The 24,557-nt window shown below is 42.2% G+C and overlaps 2 non-coding genes across 2 annotated transcripts; both read right to left on the minus strand.

Moving 5' to 3' along the window:
- Positions 1–776: 776 nt before the first annotated feature.
- Positions 777–848, minus strand: trnac-gca (transfer RNA cysteine (anticodon GCA)). The gene has a single exon. It is a non-coding gene; the product is annotated as a tRNA-Cys (tRNA).
- Positions 849–13,453: 12,605 nt separating this feature from the next.
- On the minus strand, positions 13,454–13,525 carry trnac-gca (transfer RNA cysteine (anticodon GCA)). The gene has a single exon. It is a non-coding gene; the product is annotated as a tRNA-Cys (tRNA).
- Positions 13,526–24,557: the final 11,032 nt, after the last annotated feature.

Consider the following 24,557-nt stretch of genomic DNA (forward strand, 5'->3'; position numbering starts at 1 on the left):
AACCCTGAGAACAGGTCCCATCCCGCAAAGAACTGAAGCCTGGGTGTAACTCCAGATCAGGGTCTTCAAAAGAACTCTGAAAGGGAAAAATAAAGATATTAAAGGTAGAAATAGAGCTGTTCTGAAGATGCAAGCAAAGGAGTCGCCATTAGGCACCATCGTTCCTCCTAAGCTCCGCCTCTAAGGTGAGGATTAGGCTGAGGCTGCAGGGTTACCTGTTACAGCTGACCAGGAGAAGAGATGTTGAGGAAGTGCAGGAGAGCCCCTGCGGGGTATGCTGGAATTTGTATTCAGGGGCTGGCTCTTTCCATCGGTGCTGCTCTCCAGTGTTCGCTCGATGGAGGAACCAGCTGAACCAGGACAACATACCATCAATTCTCAAGTCATGCCACTCAGGGTCTTGTGCTGTATTACTCTTTTTCTTTGTGACTGTATATTTTTCTGAAATTGTAACCGAATGTGCTATTTGTGCTCTGTGCTACATACAGTTAATAATGTGTTTGGCTCCTTGGCCCTGGAAGAATGCTATTTCACTTGGCTATATTAATGTATGGTTGAATGATAATTAAACTTGAACTTGACCAGTGTGTGAAGTTCTTTAAGTGAGCTTGGCAATTTATTCAGCTACCCTGCTCCTTCTACATTGACCATTTTGAGTCTAAAACCTAAAACTTATTTCTGCTTCCACTTTCATTTGTGTTTCAAGTGCAACAGCTCATTGTGTAAACAATTCCCTCTGCTCATTTTAATTTGATGAATATTTTCAACAAAAACCAAGTGGGCACCTGGATTTGAACCAGGGACCTCTTGATCTGCAGTCAAATGCTCTACCACTGAGCTATGCCCACAGAGTTCTTTTCTAGTGTGAAGATGCTATATTAAATATCCACACTTCCTGAATCAGTGCTAGTATGGTTATCATAGGAATGATAAATATTTGCAGCACACTGGACTCCAGATAGTAGCCAGGATATGGGCTACAAATTACAATGGGATATATAAAAGGCATGTAATTTGAGCAATGTTGAGATAATCATGGCATATTTCAATATGCAGGTCCATTAGGAAAGTCAGGTTGGTGCTGGATCCCAAGAGAAGGAACTTGTAGAATGTCTATGAGATGGCTTTTTAGAACAGTTTGTGGTTGAGCCCATTGAGGGAAAAGCAGTTCTGGATTGGGTGTTGTGTAATGAAGTAATGAAGTTGTGTAATGAATGATTAGGGAGCTGAAGGTAAAGGAACATTTAGGAGATAATGATCATAATAAGATAGAATTCACCCTGCAATTTGAGAGGGGGAAGATAAGGTCAGATGTATCAGTATTACAGCAGAGTCAAGGGAATTGCAGAAGCATTAGAAAAGACCTGGCCAAAGTAGATTGGATGAGGTCACCAGCAGGGATGATGGCAGAGCAGCAATGGCTGGAGTTTCTGGGAGCAAATCGGAAGGAGTAGGATAGATACATTGCGAAGAAGAAGTATTGTAAAGGGAGGATGAGGCATCCATAGCTGACAAGGGAAGTCAAAAACACCATAAAAGCAGAAGAGAGGGTATATAATATAGTGAATGTTAGTGGGAAGTCAGATGATTGGGAAGCTTTTAAAGACCAACAAATAGAAGCTAAACAAAACATGAGAGAAAATATGAAATATGAAGGTAAGCCAGTCAATTCCATAATATCAAAGAAAATACCAAAAAAAATTTCAGCTGCATAAAGAGTAAAGGTGAGTCAAGAGTTGATTTTGGACCACTGGAAAATGATATTGTACAGGTAGTAATGGGGGGGGGGGGACCAAGAAATGGCAGATTAATTTAAAAAGTGTTCTGTGTTGGTCCTCACTATGGAAGACACAAGCTGTATGCCAGAAATTCAAGAGTGTCAGGGGGCAGAATAGAGTTTAGTTCAATATAATTAGTTTCAATATAATTATGGCGAAGGATAGGTCTGGACCGAGGGTTGGGATTTTTGATTGGAGAAAGGTTAACTTTGAGGACATGCAAAAGGATTTAGAAGGAGTGGATTGGGACAATTTGTTTTATGGAAAGGATGTAATAGAGAAATGGAGGTCATTTAAAGGTGAAATTTTGAGGGTACAGGATCTTTATGTTCCTGTTAGGTTGAAAGGAAAGGTTAAAAGTATGAGAGAGCCATGGATTTCAAGGGATATTGCAAAACTTGGTTCAGAAAAAAAGAGAGACCTACAATAAATATAGGCAGCATGTAGTAAATGAGGTGCTCAAGGAATATAAAAAATGTAAAAAGAATCTTAAGAAAGAAATTAGAAAAGCTAAAAGAAGATACAAGGTTGCTTTGGCAAGTAAGGTGAAAATAAATCCAAAGGGTTTCTACAGTTATATTAATAGCAAAAGGATAGTGAGGGATAAAATTGGTCCCTTAGAGAATCAGAGTGGACAGCTGTGTGTGGAGCCAAGAGAGATGGGGGAGATTTTGAACAATTTCTTTTCTTCAGTATTCACTAAGGAGAAGGATATTGAATTGTGTAATGTAAGGAAAACAAGTGAGGAAGTTATGGAAACTATGACGATTAAAGAGGAGGAAGTACTGGTGCTTTTAAGGAATATAAAAGTGGATAAATCTCCAGATCCTGACAGGATATTCCCTAGGACCTTGAGGGAAGTTAGTGTAGAAATAGCAGGGGCTCTGACAGAAATATTTCAAATGTCATTAGAAAAGGGGATGGTGCCGGAGGATTGGCGTATTGCTCATGTGGTTCCATTGTTTAAAAAGGGTTCTAAGAGTAAACCTAGCAATTATAGGCCTGTAAGTTTGAAGTCAGTGGTGGGTAAATTAATGGAAAGTATTCTTAGAGATGGTATATATAATTGTCTGGATAGACAGGGTCTGATTAGGAACAGTCAACATAGATTTGTGCGTGGAAGGTCATGTTTGACAAATCTTATTGAATTTTTTGAAGAGGTTACTAGGAAAGTTGACGATGGTAAAGCAGTGGATGTTGTCTATATGGCCTTTGACAAGATTCCACACAGAAGGTTCGTTAGGAAGGTTCAATCGTTAGGTATTAATATTGAAGTAGTAAAATGGATTCAACAGTGGCTGGATGGGAGATGCCAGAGAGTAGTGGTGGATAACTGTTTGTCAGGTTGGAGGCCGGTGACTAGTGGTGTGCCTCAGGGATCTGTACTGGGTCCAATGTTATTTGTCATATACATTAATGACCTGGACGATGGGGTTGTAAATTGCATTAGTAAGTATGCAGATGATACTAAGATAGGTGACATTGTGGATAATGAAGTAGGTTTTCAAAGCTTGCAGAGAGATTTAGGCCAGTTAGAAGAGTGGGCTGAAAGATGGTAGATGGAGTTTAGGAATAACGGTGCATAGTTCCCTGAAGGTGAGATCTCATGTGGATAGGGTGGTGAAGAAAGTTTTTGGTATGCTGGCCTTTATAAATCAGAGCATTGAGTATAGGAGTTGGGATGTAATGTTAAAATTGTACAAGGCATTGGTAAGGCCAAATTTGGAGTATTGTGTACAGTTCTGGTCACCGAATTATAGGAAAGATGTCAACAAAATAGAGAGAGTACAGAGGAGCTTTACTAGAATGTTACCTGGGTTTCAGCACCTAAGTTACAGAGGAAGGTTGAACAAGTTAGGTCTTTATTCTTTGGAGTGTAGAAGGTTGAGGGGGGACTTGATAGAGGTATTTAAAATTATGAGGGGGATAGATAGAGTTGACGTGGATAGGCTTTTTCCATTGAGAGTAGGGGAGATTCAAACAAGAGGGCATGAGTTGAGAGTTAGGTGACAAAAGTTTAGGGGTAACACGAGAGCTAACTTCTTTACTCGGAGAGTGGTAGCTGTGTGGAACGATCTTCCAGTAGAAGTGGTAGAGGCAGGTTCGATATTGTCATTTAAAGTAAAATTGGATAGGTATATGGACAGGAAAGGAATGGAGGGTTATGGCCTGAGTGCAGGTTGGTGGGACTAGGTGAGAGTAAGCGTTCGGCATGGACTAGAAGGGCTGAGATGGCCTGTTTTCATGCTGTAATTGTTATATGGTTATATAGTTGTTATTACTAAGGAGAAGGTGCTTATGAAGCTGACAGGTCTGAAGATAGATAAGTCACCTGGACCAGATGGACTGCACCCCAGGGTCTGAAAGAGGTCGCTGAAGAGATTGTGAAACCTTTAGTAATGATCTTTCAAGAATCACTAGATTCTGGAATGGTTCTGGAGGACTGGAAAATTGCAAATGTCACTTCACTCTTTAAAAAGGGAGGGCGTGAGAAGAAAGGAAATTATTGGCCAGTTAGCCTGACTTTAGTGATTGGGAAGATATTGGAGTCCATTATTAACGATGAGGTTTTGGGGTACTTGGAGGTGCACTATAAATTAAGTCAGCATGGCTTTCTTCAGGGGAAATCTTGCCTGACAACGCTATTGGAATGCTTTTGAGGAATTAACAGGCAGGATAGACAGTCAGTGGATATTGCTTACATGGATTTTCAGAAGGCCTTTGAAAAGGTGCTGCACACGAGGCTGTTTAACAAGATGAGAGCCTACAGTATTACAGGAAATTATACTAGTATGGATAGAAGATTGGCTGACTGGCTGGAGGCAATGAGTCAGAATAAGGAATGTTCCAGTTGGCTCCCGGTGATTAATGGTGATGGTATTGGGACCACTTCTTTTCACATTATATGTTAACGATTTGGATGATGGAATTGATGGCTTTGTGGCCAAGTTTACAGACAATGCAAATATAAATGGAGGGGCAGGAAGTGTTGAGGAAGTCTGTGAATGGACTTGGACAGATTGGGGGAATGGGCAAAGAAGTGGCAGATGGAATATAATATAGGGAAGTGTATGGCCATACACTTTGGTAGAAGGATAAAAATGTAGACTATTTTCTAAATGGGGATAAAATTCAAAAATTAGAGGTGCAAGGTGTCTTTGGAGTTCTTGTGCAGGTTTCCAAGAGGTTAACTTTCAGGTAGAGTCGGTGGTGAGGAAGGCAAATACAATGTTAGCATTCATTTCAAGAGGGCTAGAATATAAAAGCAAGGATGTGATTCTGAGACTTTATAGGACATCAGTCAGACCACATTTGAAGTATTGTGAGCAATTGTGGGTCCCTTATCTAAGGAAAGATGTGCTGGCATTGGAGAGGAGGTTCATGAGAATGATTCTAGGAATTAAATCATGAATATCTGAGGGGCGCTTGGTGGTACTTGGTCTGTATGTGCTGGAGTTTAGGGGAATGAGGGGTGATCTCATTGAAACCTATTGAATATTGAAAGGGTTAGATAGAGTGGATGTGGAGAGGATGTTTCCTATAGTGAGTCTAGGATCAAAGAGCACAGCCTCAGAATAGAGGGATGTCCATTTAGAAAAGAGATGAGAAGGAATTTCTTTAGCCAGAGGTTGGTGAGTCTGTGGAATTCATTACCACGGACAGCTGTGGAGACCAAGTCCGACTTGGTTAGTCAGAATGCCATAGGTAATGGAAGAAGACAGGAGAGTAGGCTTGAGCAAGATAACAAACCAGCCATGATGGAATGGCTGAGGAGACTCAATCGTCTGAGTGGCCTAATTCTGCTCCTATGTCTTATGGTCTTGTATCTAAGGTACTGCACCATGTAGTTAGATGGTTAAGTAGGTAACTCACAGGATATGGTTCTAATGGAGGGAAATGGGATGAGAATAGGCAGGCAAACACTAGCAGGAGATGTTGGATGCTGAAAGACCAGTTTCTGCTTTGTACAGCTCCATGACTCTGTGATTCTGTCTTTGATCCTCGACATGCATGATCAGAAACAAATTCTGGTGTTTACAAATCACTGTTTTATATTCACAGCCAAGCATTTCATATAATTTACGAATGAAGCACTGAACACTGACTAGACTCATAATTAGTAGAAAATGTGGAATGTTAAATTACCCATTTATACTCACAATTAGCGAATTCTTGCAATCATGGGTCCAAAAGTCATTAAGTTGCATTGTGGAAAAACTTATAAATTTAAGGGAATGATTACAGCCCAATTCTAAATACTTAGTAATTTTGCCTGAAAGATTTTGCTTGGCTCATCTTCTGCCTTTCTCCTGCTTACATTTTTTGTTAAGTAAGCGGTTTTTAAGATCTGCTCTCACCAGTTTATTCAACCATGGGAAAACACCATACTCAGAAACTGCACTCAGTGGCCACTATATTAGGTACACCTGTACACCTGCAGATATCTAATCAGCCAATCAAACGTTGCGGAAGCAACTCAACGCATAAAAGCATGCAGAGATGGTCAAGAGGTTCAGTTGTTGTTCAGACCAAACATCAGAATGGTGAAGAAATGTGATCTAAGTGGCTTTGACCGTGAAATGATTGTTGGTGCTAGACAAGGTAGTCTGAGTATCTCAGAAACTGCTGATCTCCAGGAACTTTCACATATGACAGCCTCTAGAATTTATAGGGAATGGTGCGAAAAAACAAAAAACAGTGAGCAACAGTTCTGTGGGCAAAAACGCCTTGTTACTGAGAGGGGTGAGAGGAGAATGGCCAGACTGGTTCAAGCTGACAGGAACTCAGGTAGCCATGTGTTACAACAGTGGTGTGCAGAAGAATTTGAAGTGGATGGGCTACAGCAGCAGAAGACCATGAACTTACACTCAGTAGCCACTTCATTAGGTGTAGGAGGCATGTTGGCCATGGAGGGATTAAAAACATGTAACCATTAAAAACATTAAAAACATCAAACTCAAATGGGTCAAGGACCATGGAAGTAGACAAACCAATTGTCTTTGTTATTGCCATGAGGTCAAAGGAATGGAGGCTGCCATTTAGTGTAGCTGCTCTGCACCCTCCATTTTGTGAACTGGTTTTGCTTAGCTTGATCAGTGCTTTAAAATAGACACGATGATGCTCCAGGTAATCTGCTGGACTAGAAATCATTTCTAAATAAGAAGTTATTTGTGAGATGTTCTTTGGTAAGATTTGACATGCAGGTTTGTAAATGGTGGGGTCTGTGTCTGCACTGAGTGATTCAAGCTGGTTTGGTTAGTGATTTAAAATGAAGAACCATAAATACCAGTTGTTACTTGCAGTAGAGGGTAATAAATGGATGCTGGCTTGAAGGTGTTGAAGGTCAGCCAGATGACCCATAGCCAATAAAACTGAAATGCAACATTTGAACTGGTAAGGAATGAATATAAAGCAGAGGCTTCAAATGCAAATGGGTGATAATTTAGGAGATTAACCATTGTGAGGAAGAATCCCCATGCCAGGTACTGGGAGAAGAAAGGATTGATCATCTGGCCAGTGGAGATCCACTGTTTCAGTGTTATCAATTGGAAAAGTGGTCTTGATACAACGGGAACAGTAGAATTCATGTTTTATGTTGTTGTTCTGGGGTCAACATAGTTACATAGAGACAATAAACTGCAAGCTTCAATTAAATGAGAGTTGTGTAGTAAGTTCCCTAACTTAGTTCCTTTGATGGTCAACAGGTACCTAATAAAGCGGCCATTGAGTGTATGTGTCTGTTTAGAGAATGTAACCACACAGAAGGAGAATAATCTGCCCATATTCTTCATTCATCCTCCAAGAGGACCACAAAATTGTAGTGTTTGGAGTCTTGTGTGCCTCAATGACCTGGAGAGCTGTGTTGGCTGAAGTCAGGGCTTTGTGCTTTGGTTCTTGGTAGGGTCACCCATGCCAAACAGGTCAAAGGGTAGTGGCCAGACTAAGAGTGGTTCACTGGTCCTCCAGGATAACAAGCTTGATGGGTCAAAAAAAAGTTACAGAAACAGCAAAGAAGAATCCTTCTATATCTGAGTGTGACAGTATTCCTGAGTCTCCACCTGGGATTTGCATGACTGACAGTAGTCAAAACCAAGAGGAAGCTACTGGCACGATGAAGGAAGCCCTGAACACTGCCAAGATCCAGACCAAAATTGTTTTTTGGAATGTCCAAACCATGTACAACACACAAATAGCTGCAGAAATGTGTCGTTACAACCTTCATACTGGGCGTCAGTGAAAGCAGGTGGACAGGGTCTGGCAGACTAAAGGCAGCAACTGGTGAAACAGCTTTATACTCAGGAAGGGAAGATGGTCAGCATCATGATGGTGTAGCTGTCATCTTGATGAAAGGCTTTGAGGGGCACTTGCTGGAGTGGAAACCAGTCAGCAGTCGGCTGGTGAGAGTCAGGCTGAAAGGGAAGCAAGTGAACATGATTGTGATCCAGTGCTATGTCTAATGATAGTGACATTGAAGAAAAGGACATTTTTACAAACACCTGCAATCGAAGGTAGAGTTAACACCACACCAGGACATAATCATCGTCTTGAGAGATCTAAATGCCAAAGTGGGAAATAACAAATCAGACTTCACTAGGGTCATGGGCATGCATGGATGTGGAACGATGAATAACTGTGGTGAAAGTGGTGGAATTCTGTGCCACAATCCTTGCAGGATGAAAAGGTGAAGAGAGGAACAGATACAGGAAGTGATCATCACCTTGTGGCAGTGATGAAACTCAAGCTGTGAAGCACTGGGACCAGAACACATGTACAAAGACGTTTTGATGTTGAAAAGGTCAAGGACGCCAGTGTGAGATCTGCTTTCACCATTCAGCATAAGAACAGATTCCAGGCCTTGCAAGACCTTGACGAGGATGTATCAGTAGACAGGACAGACACAACATGGGAACAGATTGCCTCAGTCTTCAAGGACAGCAGTGAAGCTGGTCTAGGATACAGAGCTGGAAAGAAGAACAAAGAATGGATACAGCAGTAAACATCGAAAGCTTTAGAAAAAAGATGGAAAATTAAGAAGAAAGTGTTAGATGCAAAATCAACACAAACTAAGGTGAAACTTCAACTAACATACACTGAAGCTAACCAGAAAGTGAAGAGACTTGTAAGACAGGATAAGAGAGTCTACGTGGAAGACCTTGCAGAAGAGGCTGAAGCAACAGCCAATTGAGGTGACCAGGGCGATATATACAAGATTTCAAAATTGGTATGAGGTAAGTTCCAGGCCAGGTATAGTGGTCCCGTGTGAGACAAGAACGGTCTGCTTTTGACAACTGAGAAAGAGCAAGAAGCACAATGTACAGAGTATTTCAGAGAATTACTGAATAGACCACCACCAGATGAAGAAGCTAACATTCAAGAGGCAGCAGAGGACCTCAACATCTACACAGATCCACCCAAGAAGAAGAGATTGTTACTGCGATTAAATCATTGAAGAACAGCAAAACTCCAGTACATGACAATTTGAACGCTGAACTGTTCAAAGCTGAACCAAAAGTTGCAGCTGTCATCCTGCAACCACTGTTTTCTATAATCTGGGAACGGGGACAAGTACACAAGAACTGGGCAAAGATAATCATTGTTAGAATCCCCAAGAAAGGAGCAATAAGTGATTGCAACAACTAGTGTGGCATCACACTTTAGTCAGTGCCCAGCAAGATTCTCACCGAAGTCATTGTCCAATGGATTCCAGATGCTGTCAATGTGTGCTTGAGGAAAGAGCAAGCTGGCTTCTGTCATGGTCCTGTCTGGCAATCCCCCATCTTGCTATTATCTCCTTGATTGTGCCTTAATTCCTGTTGTCTGATTCTCAGTGGTTGCTGGTTCCATTAATTACAGCACACCTGGTTCCCATTAGCGAACAAAGGATAAGAACCCTGGCATCACAGCCATGCTTCACCAGTTCGTTGGTCGATTCTAGTGTGTGTAAACCTCGTTTGCTGTTGTGTGCTGGGGCAGCAGGCTGAGGGTAGCAGACACCAACAGAATCAACAAACTCATTCGTAAGGCCAGTGATGTTGTGGGGGTGGAACTGGACTCTCTGACGGTGGTGTCTGAAAAGAGGATGCTGTCCAAGTTGCATGCCATCTTGGACAATGTCTCCCATCCACTCCATAATGTACTGGTTAAGGAACAGGAGTACATTCAGCCAGAGACTCATTCCACTGAGATGTAACACTGAGTGTCATAGGAAGTCATTCCTGCCTGTGGCCATCAAACTTTACAACTCCTCCCTTGGAGTGTCAGACACCCTGAGCCAATAGGCTGGTCCTGGACTTATTTCCACTTGGAATAATTTACTTATTATTATTTAATTATTTATGGTTTATATTGCTATATTTCTACACTATTCTTGGTTGGTGCGATTGTAACGAAACCCAATTTCCCTCTGGATCAATAAAGTATGTCTGTCTGTCTGTTTCCTGATCCCTTAGGACTGTTAGTTCTAAGCTCCACACCATTCCCTGGATAATCTAAGTAAAGTTTGTCTCCGAGTAAAGACTCTCCTGGCTATCGGTTCCACGTTCGTGACTGTACTAGTGCCCCTCGACCCTAACTCCGTACCTGTGTCCAACACTTGGGTTCATCCTCAGTCACATCCTTGTAACAGCTTCTTGAGAAACAGAGGCTGTGTCGACCAGATCTTCACTCTGAGTAACATCATAAAACAGTGGCAGAGACAACTGTATGTGAATTTCATGGACTTAGAAAAGGCTTTTGATAGCATCCACAGGGAGAGCCTCTGGCGAATTCTCAGATTATATGGGATCCCTTCCAAATTTGTCCAGCTTATCCAGAGTTTCTATGCTAACTTCACCTGCACAGTTGGGGATTGTAATTTGAGCTTTGAACTTAAGACAGGAGTCAGTCAAGTCTGTGTGATGTCGGTGATATTATTCAGCCTGGTAATTGTTTGGGTTATGAGGCAAACAACTAAAAATAAGCAGAGGGACATTAGATGGACTCTATTCTCTACTTTAGAAGACCTTGACTTTGCAGATGACCTCGCATTACTATCACATACACACCAGCACATGCAAGAGAAAACTCAGTGCCTGTGTACCCTTTGTGGACAGGTTGGACTCAGAGTCAGCCACAGAAAGCCAGAGACCATGACTGTTAATGTAGAGTCTCCTCCTCCCGACAAGCATATGGTGTCAATGTACCCAGCACCGACCGGCAGATTCACCTACCCGGGCAGCATCACTCGGCAGGATGGTGTGACCGAGGGCAACATCCAGTGCAGACTCAGCAAAGCTAGAAATGTCTTCAGGCCAATGAGCAGCATATGGGGATTGACCAAGTAAAGCGTCCGCACCAAGGTGAAGCTGTACCAGACCTGTATTGTGTCCACACTCTTGTACAGGTCAGAGTGCTGGTGCATGACATGGAATGACCTTTCCAGGCTGTCAACATCCCACACCACGAGCCTCCGGAAGATCCTCTGTATTTTCTGGCCAAGAAAGATCTCCAACCACACCCTACTCCTTCAGTGTCACCATGAGGACATGGCCACTATCATCATGAGGAAACATTGGAGTTGGATTGGGCAGATGCTGAGAAGAGAGGCCAACTCTAGCATCAAGACAGGGTTCATTGGACCCCTGAAGGGCAGGGGAGATGCAGGAGACCAAAACCAATTCAGCTCCGTACTGTAGAGGCAGAAATGAGGACCCTGAACCACACCATGGGCACAATAGAGAAGGTGGCCAAGGACAGACAGAGATGGGCGACCTTCATTGCTGCCCTAAATGCCAATGGTGTGACAGGCATTTGATGATGATGATGATTCGCCTACTTAATACTGTTTAAATACTCCTTAAATGTAGTAATAATGGCCGATTGTCTGATTCCCCCCTCCCCCTCCTCTAGCAGTGGATTCTAGATATCAGACACTTTCTGTGTAGAAAATTTGCCCCCTTATCTCCTTAAAAGCTATTTCCTCTCACCTTCAACCTACTGTATTCCCTTTTTGTTTTTGAATTCCCTACCAGGGGAAAAAGATTCTAATATCTACCCCATATATGCCTCTCACAATCTTATATAGTTCCATTAGATCATCCCTCAGCCTCCTTCACTCCAGGGAGCCTGATACAAAATGAGTTATTGACTTTCATATAAGACATTAAACAAAGGCTCTCCCTGCCCTCATCATTGTAGCAAAGGCAATACTTCAAAGATAACATCAAATTCAGCCTGAAACACTGATGCAGTTAAGAGCAGAGGAAATGTTTGTTATCCTGGATAATAGTTATCCTCCGAAGAATAGATGATTCAGTTGTTATCCCATTCATGCATCTGGGACCTATGCTGTGTGTGCATTCACGGCTGAGTTTCCCTATATTATACTAGTACAATCACTGGGGTTGAGTATGATATTCTCCTAAGGGTTGTCTATTGGCTAGTCCTCAGGTGGCTGTAGAGGCCAATCTGGGATCCACATATTCTGGTGCAGTGTAGACAAGAGTAAGTGGTGACTGTGGTTAGTGGTTGGGTCTTTTGGTTGTTCAGTCTCTCCTTTCACAGCTGTTGTTTGTTCTCTGTGGCACAGTGGAGGTCTCTCTCATTTAGTACAGCTCCCTTTTGAACAGATTTCCTCCAGGTGTATCTACTGAGTGCAATGTCTTCCCAGTTTTTAGATGTAATGTTGAATTTCTTCAGGCGGATTTTGATGTTATCATTGAAGCATTTCCTTTGCCCACCAGGGGCTCGTTGACCTTCCTTCAATGGGGAATAAAAGATCTGTTTGGGAAGATGTGAGTTAGGCATCTCGATAGCATGAACCATCAGAGTTACTATTGTTTTATTCAAGATTGTTTAATGTCATTTCCAGTACACAAGTGTAAAGGAGAATGAAATAATTGTTACTCCGGATCCAATGCAACATAAAAAAACACAATAAGATAAAGAACACAATAATAAATAACACAATAAATATAAATACATAAGATAGCTTATACATAGATTGTATGTCCATAAAGTGACGCTAGGTATCTATACATAAAGTGACTGACAGGAAATGATAACGTAATGGTGGTCAGAGTGGATGGTGGGTAGGCTGGAGCTTGAACTACCTGTTATGGTGGAGGTGCTTTTTATATTGGCCTCCTCCAGTACGCAGGACGTAGCCTCTATATTACAAACGTGGTCGCGCAACAAAGGAATTTCTCTGGGTGCAAAATATTTTGGTTGTCTGAAAAAGACATCAAACGAACTACTTAAATGCAAGCTTTTCTGCATTAATTGTGCTAGTACTGTTTGCTTTGAAAGAAATATGGAACAAATTCTATTCCCCTGTGCATAAGGTGCAATTTATTTCCTGTACAGGATGCATTTCCAGCTCTCCTTAGGTACTGGACTGCAAATCACAACAATTGCTATATAAAGTATTTTCACAATCTTACCTCCAACAAAATTGTCAATTATCTAAGTCAGTGTTTCTGTTTACAAGCCAATGGAGATAATTCCTCCTCACGTAGTCCATGAAATCAGTCATACATGGACAAATCTAGGAATCAGATGCAATCAGATGGCTTGGGTTAACAACTCCCAGAATGGCTTCAACCCTTATATTTCTCAAAATTATCTTGATTTGCAGCTGTATTTTACTGGGAAAATGTTATTTGGTTTCATCTCGCTGAGTCTGCTAAAGGAAGGTAAGGGGGCACTCAGATTTGAACTGAGGACCTCTTGATCTGCAGTCAAATGCTCTACCACTGAGCTATACCCCCTGTATAATGTTAAATGGTTGCAGAATTCAGAAATCTGTTTCACTTGGATAAAGATAGCCCAGTAATTCTATGAAAGATTAAGTCACAGATTAAAAATTATCTGATATCATCTTGTAAATGGTTAATACAAGCAAGCATACTTTTAAGGTGATTGGAGGAAACTATAGGTGGAGCTGTCAGACGCAGTTGTTTTACACAGAGACTAGTAAGTGTGTGGAATGCACTATCAGGTAGTGGTAGAAGCGGATATGCTAGGGACATTTAAGGCACTCCTAGGTAGGCACATGCATGATAGAAAAATGGAGGGCAATGTGGAAGGGAAGGATTAGATTAAACTAGGAATAGAATCAGAATCAGAATGAAGTATATTATCACTGATATGCTGTATGTTGTGAAATTTGTTGTTTTGTGGGAGCAATGCATTGTGATACATAAAGAATACTGTAAGTTACAATAGGAAATATATTTTAAAATAAATTAAACAATTAGTGCATAAAGAGAGCAAAAATAGTGTGGGTTCATGGGTTGGTTCATTGTGTTCAGAAATCTGATGGCTGAGGGGAAGAAGCGGTTCCTAAAATGTTGTGAGTGTATCTTCAGGCTCCTGTGCCTCCTCTCTGATAGTAGCAATGAGAAGAGGTCACACCCTGGGTGATGGAGCTTTTGAAGATATCCTCAATGCTGGGGAGGTCACTGCTCATGCCACATCTCTCCAATCCTGTGTAGCAAACACTCCATACCAAACAGTGATACAACCAGTTAGAATGCTGTCCACAGTACATCTATAGAAATATGCTTGAGTCTTTGGTGGCATGCCATAACTCAAACTCCTAATGAAATATAGCCACTTTTGTGCCTTCTTCATAATTACATCAATATGTTGCGGTTAGGATAGATCATCAGAGATGTTGGAACCCAGGTTAAAAGTTTAACACAACATTGTGGGCCTGTATGTACTATGTTCAACAATGAACTCAAGCTACAAATCATTCTTTACACTCAGTGATTTTTTTTACAATATGTGGTTATGATCTAATTTAGGAGACAGGGCATCTATTTTATGCACAACAAAGTCCCACAAAAAGCAATGATTTAAGGACAAAAATAATTTGGAATTGGGCAAGTTCTAAATGCTAATGAGAATGCCAAGAAGAACTCTCCTGCTATGCTCTGTAATAATGCTTTGGAATCATTTATGTCCCCAGATAGAACAGATGGGGCCATGCTTCGACATCTAATTCAATGACAGGACCTCCCTGACAATCCAACGTTCCCTCTATGCTACACTGGGAGAGGAGCTGTGACTTTAATGTTTCCTGTATCCCAGAGAGGTAAAATAAATAAAGAAAAAACAGATTTTTATTTATCTTGGATTCCAATGATCTGTCTTTTATTCATTTTATCGCTTTCATAGACTTGAAACTCATTTCCTCTCTCATGTTTAATAGATTCGGTTTTGCAGCCTTCTTTATATGTCCCTAATATAATACAATTGATTAGAAGATAGACACTCTTGGGTTTCTTCATCAGCCAAGATTGGGGTTCCCAACCTTTTTTATGCCATGGACCAATACCATTAAGCAAGGGGTCTGTGGAGCCCAAGTTGAGAACCCCTAGTCTAGACCAAAATGATGTAACTCTTCGCCAGCTCTCTTTATCAGTCTAGAGACTAGATCAGAGTGATTTAACTCTTTGCTGGGTCTCCCCATCATTCTTGATCAAAATGATTTAACTTTTCACTAACCACCTTCTTCCATACCTCCTAGAGGATCACAACCTTGTCATAGGGCTTGTAGGCTTGCGTGCCACAATGACCCGGAGAGCTCTGTTGGCTGGAATCTGGGCTTTATGCTTTAGCTCCTGGTATGGTCACCCATGCCAAACAGGTCAAAGGGTAGAGAGGTCCACCACTCCTCCAGGTTTGGGAGTTCAGCTCAGGGCTAACAACCCTAGCTGGTAAAACAAAATTGTTATGGAAACAGGAAGGAAGCCCTGAACACTGCCAAAGATGGAGGAGCTTCATTGCTGCCCTAAACACCAGCGGTGTAACAGCAGTAGGTAGTAGTAGTCTTTTTCCATAATTCACAATAACCAAAGAATAGAAGGAGTAAATGAAGCAGCCATTATTCATGAATAACTTAAGTACTGTAATCAGTCTAACTGTAGAAAAGATTTACGAGGATGTTGCCAGGGCTAGAGGGCCTGAGTTCTAGGGAGAAGTTTGGCAGACTATATCTTTATTTCTTGGAATACAGGATATTGAAGTGTATAAAATTACAAGAGACATAGATTGGGTGGGTGGTACAGTCATTTCCTCTGATTAGCAGAGTCCAAAACTAAGTGGCATACTGTAGGTCTGGGATAATTTAAAAGGGACCTTAAGTATTAACCTCTTCACGTAGATGGTGGTGCATATACAGTGTGCTCTGTCAGAAAAAGTAGTTGAAGCAAATGATACAATAATATCATTTAAGAAGGACTTGGAAAGGAATGCAGAGGGGTGGGGCTTGAAGTGATGGGGCCAAATGAAGAAAATTGGAGCTAGCTAACTGGACAGGATGATTGTCATGGCCTAATTGGGCCAAAGGGCTTGTTTCTGTGCTGTTTTGTTCTATGACTCTATGTACACAAAAGATTTCTTAGAATCTATGTTAAAACATGTTGAAGAACTATTGATAATTATATCATTGTCATATTTTCCTCTGTCAAAAGTGCATAAGATAGATAAGACCTTAAAACCGTAAGGCACAGGAGCAGAATTAGGCCATTCAGCCCATTGAACCTGCTCCACCATTCCATCATGGCTGATTTATTACCTTCTCAATCCCATTCTCCTGCCTTCTCCCCATAACTTTGGACACCCTGACTAATCTGCTTTAAATATACCCAATAACTTGGCCTCCACAGCCGTCTGTGGTAATGAATTCCACAGATTCATCACCCTCTTGCTAAAGAAATTCCTCCTCATCTCCGGTCTAAATTGATGTCCCTCTATTCTGAGGCTGTGCCCTCTGGTCTAAGACTCGCCCACTATAGGAAATATCCTTTCCACTTCCAGTCAGTCTCGCCCTTTCAATACTCAATCGGTTTCAGTGAGATTCCCCCTCATTCTCCTAAACTCCAGTGAGTACAGGCCCAGAGCCATCAAACACTCCTCATATGTTAACCCTTTCATTCCCTGAATCATTCTTGTAAATCTCCTCTGAACTCTCTCCAATGCCAGCGCATCCTTTCTTAGAAAAGGGGCCTAAAACTGCTCACAATACTCCAAGTGCAGTCTGATCAATGGCTTATAAAACCTCAGAATAACATCCTTATTGACCTCATGACTTACCTGCTCTTAAATCCCCTGAAAATAGACTAGCTCTAGAGGCTAATAATTCAGGCATCAGGATTAATAACCAACTGATGCCAGTTCAAATCTCACCAACAAAATGAATCTGGAATTGAAATGCTAATACCCCTAATAAGAGCACGACTGGATTATTCTTGACATTAATCTGGATGACTGATGGGAAGGAAATCTGTCCTGTGAGAAGAAATTTTGTTCCTTTATCGGATCCTAGGTTCATTTGTTCAATTCAGTGCTTTCCCTTGATACTGTCAGCCCTAAAAGTCGAATTCAATAGATGATTCATAACTTTGTAATCTTCAACAGCACATAGGAGTATTTCAGAACTACATCCTGTAGCACACTCTAGTCCCTCATCTGCCATTATACAGTTACAATGAAGCACTTGCTTTGTGATCCATTCTTGCATTTGGCAGTGGCCTTTTGTTGAGAAGGTACCCGAATTCCATGGAAGATTGTGATCTCAGTAGCTCCTTGGTGCAGCTGTGTTCAATCACAGCGACAAGCTCGGCCAGATGGATGTAGTCAACGAGATTATATTGAACCTCAACTAATGGAGGAATATGTGAAACCAACATCACAGAGCAGTACTCTGTCATCAGGACGGAGGGTAATAAGGGGAGGCGGTAGGGGTGTAGGGAGAGTGTCGTCTCCAATTGGCAGATACTGAAAACTTACACTCGTCTTACTTGTGCTTCAGGAGGAAAGCATGGTCCCTCTCACCACACTGTTCTGAAGTTTGAGCAAAGAAATTAGACTCAGGTTTATTATTACATAATAATAATAATTACGTAATATGCCATAAAAAAAATACTGTTCTGCGGTAGCCATACAGTGAGATACGTAAAACAAATTACTACATGAAGAAATGTCATTTCTATACAGAAGTAGACCAGTTGGATACAGGTATCAACCAATGGGTAACATTGTTGATGTTCAAGTTCCTGAATCACCAATCACATATGTTAATAACCAAGAGAATCTCCACGTTAAAGGCCAGTAATACTTAAGAATTAGTAAAATAGCTGCCCAATAGTAAGCATTGTCCTAGAATCCCTATCTTGTCTGAATATGGCTCCAGTTCCATGCGCTTACAAAGGGACCATAAGACATAGGAGCAGAATTAGGCCATTTGGCCATTTTTTTGCTTTTTCTGTTTTTTAATGTTAATTTTTAAATGACACCAAGAATTCTAATGACATGCAATATTCCATTCAGAGATGAAGTCTCAAAGAACATCTAGAGATTGGTTGTGAATTGAAACCGAACTTCTCTTTGTTCAGTGTCACTTAACTCTGTTGTTTCCGTAAGACCATGCAATAAAGAAGCATGGGCATTCAGCCCATTGAGTCTGTTCCACCGTTCAATGACAGCTGATTTGCGCATTATTCCTCTCAACCCCATTCTCCTGCCTTCTTCCTGTAACCTTTGATGCCTTTACTGATCAAACACCAATCAACTTCCACTTTAAGTAAACCCAATGACTTGGCCTCCACAGCCGTCTGTGGCAATAAATTCCACAGATTCACCACCCTCTGACATCTTTCCTGTCGGTAGGTGACCAGAATTGCAGACAATACTCTAAATTTGGCCTGACCATTCCCTCTGCTGTCTGCAAGGAGCTTGTATGTTCTGCCCATTATAGAGTCATAGAGAAGTACAGAACAGAAACAGGCCCTGCAGCCCATCTAGTCAGTGCCAAACCATTTAAACTGCCTACTCCCATCAACCTGCACTAGGACCATAGCCCTCCATACCCCTACTATCCATGTACGTGTCCAAACTTCTCTTAAGCATTGAAATCAGGCTTGCATGCTCCACTTGTGCACCACACTCTCACAAACCTCTAAGTGAAGATGTTTCCCCTTATGTTTCCCTTAAACTTCTCACCTTTCACCCTTAAGACATGACCTCTGGTTGTAGTCCCACAAAAGCTCAGTGGAAAAAGCCTGATTGCACTTAACCTTTCTATACCCCTCATAATTTTGTTACCTCTATCAAATCTCCTTTTAATCTTCTATGTTCTAAAGAATACAGTCCTAACCTATTCAATCTTTCCTTATAACTTGGGTCCTGCAGACCTGGCAACATCCTTGTAAATTTTCTCTGTGCTCTTTCAAACTTATTTACATCTTTTCTGTAGGTGGGTGACCAGACTGCACACAATACTCCAAATTAAGCCTCACCAAAGTCTTAAACAACTTCAACATAACTTCCCATCTCCTGTACTCAATACATCGATTCATGAAGGCCAATGTGCCAAAAGCTGTCTTTACAATTCTATTACCTGTGACACCACTTTCAATGAGTTATGTACCTCTATTCCCAGATCCTTCTGTTCTACTACACTCTTCAGTGCCCTACCATTCACTCCAATCCTCCAATCCACAGGTATCTCTACTGTCGCTAAGAATGTTTTAAATATCTCTGCTAGGGCCCCAGTAATTTCTGCACTTGCCTCCCATAGAGTCTGAAGGAAAACCTTGTCAGGGCCTGGGGATTTGCCTCAGGATAGCAAGCACCTCCTCCTTTGAAATCTGTACAGGGTCCATGAAGTTGATCCTGACTTGCCTCACTTCTATAGGCTCTGAGTCCATCTCCTGAGTAAATACACTTTGTTTCCTCTCTCATTCCAAAAATGTATCATTAGGATTAATGAGTTGTGGACATGCTATGTTGGTGCCTGAAGTATGGCGACACTTACAGACTCCTCAGTGTATCCTCGCTGATTTGATTCGACGCAAACGAAGCATTACACTGTATGTTTTGATGCGCGTGTTACAAATAAATTTAATCTTTATCTTTATACAACTTTCAATATAACATCCCATCTCCTGTACTTACGAAGGCCAAAAGCTCTCTTTATGTCCCTATCTACCTGTGACGCCATTTTCAAGGAATTACAAGGTATTCTAAAGGTTGATAGTTTTTAAACATTAAGAGATGCAAGGAGTATGTGGTTGGTGCAGGAATGATCTTAATGAAGTGCAGAGCAGACACAGGGGCAGAATGGCCTAGTTCTGCTTTAACTCCTTGTATTCCCTTGAGCTCCACATTTGTCTGAAACCACTGTGATACTTTATTTCTGGTCTCCAGCACATCATCAATTATATTTGGCCTACATTTAGCAGCCCTTCAATTGCCTTAGGTCAGGAATTCACTCCTTAAACCTCTCATGCTCTTTACTTCTAAACAGCGATCTGTTCTGGGATCCCTGCTGTTTACGATTTTTGTAAGCGACTTGGATGAGGAAATGGAATGGTGGGCTTGCAGGTGACATGAAGGTTGGTGGATTTGTAGGTTTTGTAGAAAGTTAGAGCCAGAGAGTCATAGCACTGAAGGCCCTTTGGCCCATCTAGTCCATGCCAAACCATGAGGATACATACATCAGGATGCTTTTTATCCATTAAAACTCAGCATTTAACACCATCATCCCCTCAAAACTAATCAGTAAGCTCCAAGACCTGAGCCTCAATACTTGCTTGTGCAATTGAATCCTGGATTTCCTCACTTGTAGACAATAGTCAGTTTGAATTGGCAAATGCAACTCTTCCACAATCTTCATCAGCACAGGAGCAGCATGGGGGGGTGTGCTTAGCCCCCTGCTCTACTCACTTTACATCTATGACTATGTGGCTAAGGACATCTCCAACACCATATACAAGTTTGCTGACACCATTGTTGCGGGTTGTATCAAAGTGGGTAATGAACCCGCATTCAGGGGGGAGATTGAAAATTTGGCTGAATGGTGTAATAACAACAACCTCTCACTCAATGTCAATAAGACCAAGGAACTGACTGTAGATTTCAGGAGAGGGAAACCAGAGGTCCATGAGCCAGTAATCTTCAGAGAGTCAAAGGTGGAGAGGGCCAGTAAATTTAAATTCCTGGGTGTCACTATCTCAGAGGACCTGTCCTGGCCCCATCATATAAATGTAATTGCAAAGAAAGCACGACTTCCTCAGGAGTCTGCAGAGATTTAGCATGTCTTCAAAACCCTTGGCAAACTTCTATAGATGTGTGGTAGACAGTGTGCTGACTGGCTGTTTTATGGCCTGGTATGGGAACAGCAAAACCTTTGAGTGAAAATCCCACAAAAGGCAGTGAACTTGGCCCAGTACATCACAGGTAACACTCTCCCAACCACCGAGCACATCTACATGAAACACCGTCATAGAAAAACAGCATCCATCATCAAAGATCCTCACCACCCAGACCACGCTCTTTTCTCCCTGCTGCCATCAGGTCGAAGGTACAGGAGCCTCAGGACTCACACTACCAGGTTCAAGAACAGTTGCTACCCCTCAACCATCAGGCTCTTGAACAAAAGGGGATGACTACATTCACTTAAGGACTCTGTTATCTTGTTATTTCATTATCGTTATTTATTGCTATTTATTTATATCTGTATTTGCATAGTTTGTTTACAGTTTACAGTTCCTGTTGGTTACAGTGTACAGATCCTGTTTACAGTTACCATTCTATAGATTTGCTCAGAATGCACACAGAAAAAGAATCTCAGGGTTGTATGTGGTACAACCAGTACACCTTTGCCAGAAAACAGCCTGTCCCAATCCATACATGCCAGATCCTTTCTGATACCATCAAGACTGGCCTTTCTGCAATTTAGAATCTCAAACCACAGACCAGACCTATCTTTTTTCATATTTACTTTGAAATTAATGGCATTCTGATCACTAGATGCAAAGTGTTCCCCTACACAATCTTCTGACACCTGTCCTGTCTCATTCCTTGATAGGAGATCAAGTATCACATAGCCTTATGTTAGAGCTTCTATGTACTGATTAAGGAAGCTTTACTGAACACATTTAACAAACTCTATCCCATCTAGTCCTTTTGGGACTCCTAGTCAATATGTGGAAAATTTTAAATCTCCTACTATAACAACCTTATGTTTCTTGCAACAGTCTGCACTCTCTCTACAAATTTGTTTCTCTAAATCCCACAGACCATTGGGTGGTCTGTAATATTGCCCCATTAACATGGTTATACAGTACCTTTCTTACTCCTCAATTCCACCCATAAAGCCTCATTAGACGAGTTCTCAACCTGTCCTGTCTGAGCACCGCCATGACATTTTCCCTGACCTGTAAAGACACACTTCCCCCTTTAATCCTTCCCATTCTGTCATGTCTAAGACAACAGAACCCCAGAATACTGAGAGCTGCCAGTCCTGTACCTCCTGCAACAAAGTCTCATTAATGGCTACAATGCCATAACCATGTGTTGATCCATGACCTGAGCTCATCTGCCTTTCCTACAATACTTCTTGAGAAATATACACAGCTCAGAACATGAGTCCCACCATGCTCAACGATTTGACTCCTGACTTTCTCTGAGGTCTTACCAACATCGTATATACAAATTCTCCACTAACTGTTCTGATGCTCGGGTTCCCATCCTCCTGCAACTCTAGTTTAAACCCCTCCAAGCAGCATTAACAAACCTTCCCACTTGGATATTAGTCCCTCTCCAATTCAGGTACAAACCGTTTCTTCATTATAGGACCCAACTTCTTGAAAGAGAACCCAATGATTCAAAACTCTGAAGCCCCCCACTCCTGAGCCTTGTGTTAAACTGTATGATCTTCCTATTTCTGACCTCACTGGCACGTGACATGGGTGGCAATCCTGAGATCACAACCCTGAAGATCCTGCCCTTGAACTAAGCACCTTACTCCTTGAACTCCCTATGCAGAACCTCGTCACTCATCCTACCCATGTCACTAGTACCTACATGGACCATGACATCTGGCTGTTCACCCACCCACTTTGAGAGTGCTGAGGATTCAATCCAAGATATCCCAGACCCTGGCACCTGGGAGGCAATATACCATCCAGGAGACACAGAACCTCCTTTCTGTTCCCCTAACTAACGAATCCCCAACACCACAGCTTGCTTCTTCTCCCCACTTCTCTTCCGAGTCAAATAGCCTGTCACGCTGACGCACGACTGAACCTAGGTGCGGAGGAGTGACCAACTCCCAAGTGGCGACAGAAGCAAGAGTTTATTCATCGGAATTCCAACTGAACTTTGGAGGTTTGTCTGAGCGACACTGCAAGACGAATCATTCTCAAAACACACACACAGGACCTTTGTGATAAGTGCTAATTGGGATTCCACTTTAAATGATCACAGTACACTGACAACCCAAGCCAGTCAAAACAAATGTGATAAGAATAAACAGAAAGCACAAGGGCCTAAAGACTCTAGGTAAGACAATAATTAACAAATAAAGGTGCAAGGCGGGCAGGGCTCATGATAGAGACGGACTCAGTGCCAGAAACCTGACATGTACAACTGTCCTCTACAAGGTAATTTCCCCCTACCCCAACAGTGATATACATGTTGTTGAGGGGGATGGTCACTGGCCGTTTAACCCCTTTCCCCTTCCTGACTGTCACCCCGTTTTCTATGTTCTGCACCTTGGGTGTAACTGTAGGTTTTCGCAAATAAAGTGATGAGAAGTGTTTTATGTTTAATGAAACCCATAGCATATTTTATTGAACTCCAAAACCTGAACACAAAAACGTGCTAAAAGTCCTTGCATAACAACGTCATAACGTCAGACCAGCCTCTTAAAGTGAAACCCCAATTCAATGTCAGTGGTTGTGAATTCTGTACATTTCTCTCATTTACGTTACCCAGCACAGGCCCCTCCAGAATTCACTAAAACTGGCATTGTAAGCCTGTCTGGACCTTGGACAAGCCACTCAGCTTGCATCCTATGTTCCATGGGTGGAGGAACCGCAGGTGCTCTGGCTCATCCAGAGATGTATTGACACGCTCATGGTCATGTTGTGACACCAGGGCATGGTACCGGAATCCTCCAAATCTTAAGGAGATCTACCAAAATACGTTCAGGTTTACCCCTCTTAGCTATGATAAAAGTCTGTCCTCCTCATTCCAAAATGCAGAATGGGCCATCATAACAGGGCCTAAGGGGATGTTGGTGGAATGTAGGTCAACAGGAACCCAAGAGTGCTGTATGTCATCATGGGAGATAGGAATTGAATTCACTGAGCAGGTGAAACGATGTTGAGAGGCCGACCAGGCAGTCGTGGTGTCAGGAATTAAGTCAGCTGGTACTTGTAACGGCTGTCCATTTACCAACTCAGCCGCAGATGACTGCAGGTCCACTTTTGGAGCTGTTCTGAGCCCCAACAGGACCCATGGGAAATGATCATGCCAACACTCATTTGTCAGGGAAGCCCTCCAAACAGCTTTTAAGGAGCAGTGAAACCACTCACATAGGCTATTGGACTGCAGGAGATACGCCGTGGTGTGATGTAGCCTAATGCCGAGGTCCTGGGTCATAGCAGCCAGAGGTTTAAAATTAATTGGGGTCCGTGGTCAGAGGAAATATCAGCTGGGGTATCAAACCGAGTAACCCAGGTGCTGATGAACACCCGAGCCACATCTGTGGCCATCATTGATGCTTGGAGGAGACCTCTGGCCACGTGGTGATACAGTCCACCATGGTAAGGAGGTGCATGAAACTGCAGGAGGGGGGAAGAGGATCAGTGAGGTCCACAACAATGGGGTGAGGGTGACCAGTTGAGACATCACACAGGAGAGAAACCCCAGCTTCCCCGAACTTAATATCAGCCATCTGCAGGCCCATGACTGCTATTCGGTAATCCAGGACCTCTGGGTCAG

Source organism: Hemitrygon akajei, chromosome 18 (genome assembly GCF_048418815.1).
Source record: "Hemitrygon akajei chromosome 18, sHemAka1.3, whole genome shotgun sequence".
NCBI lineage: Eukaryota > Metazoa > Chordata > Chondrichthyes > Myliobatiformes > Dasyatidae > Hemitrygon > Hemitrygon akajei.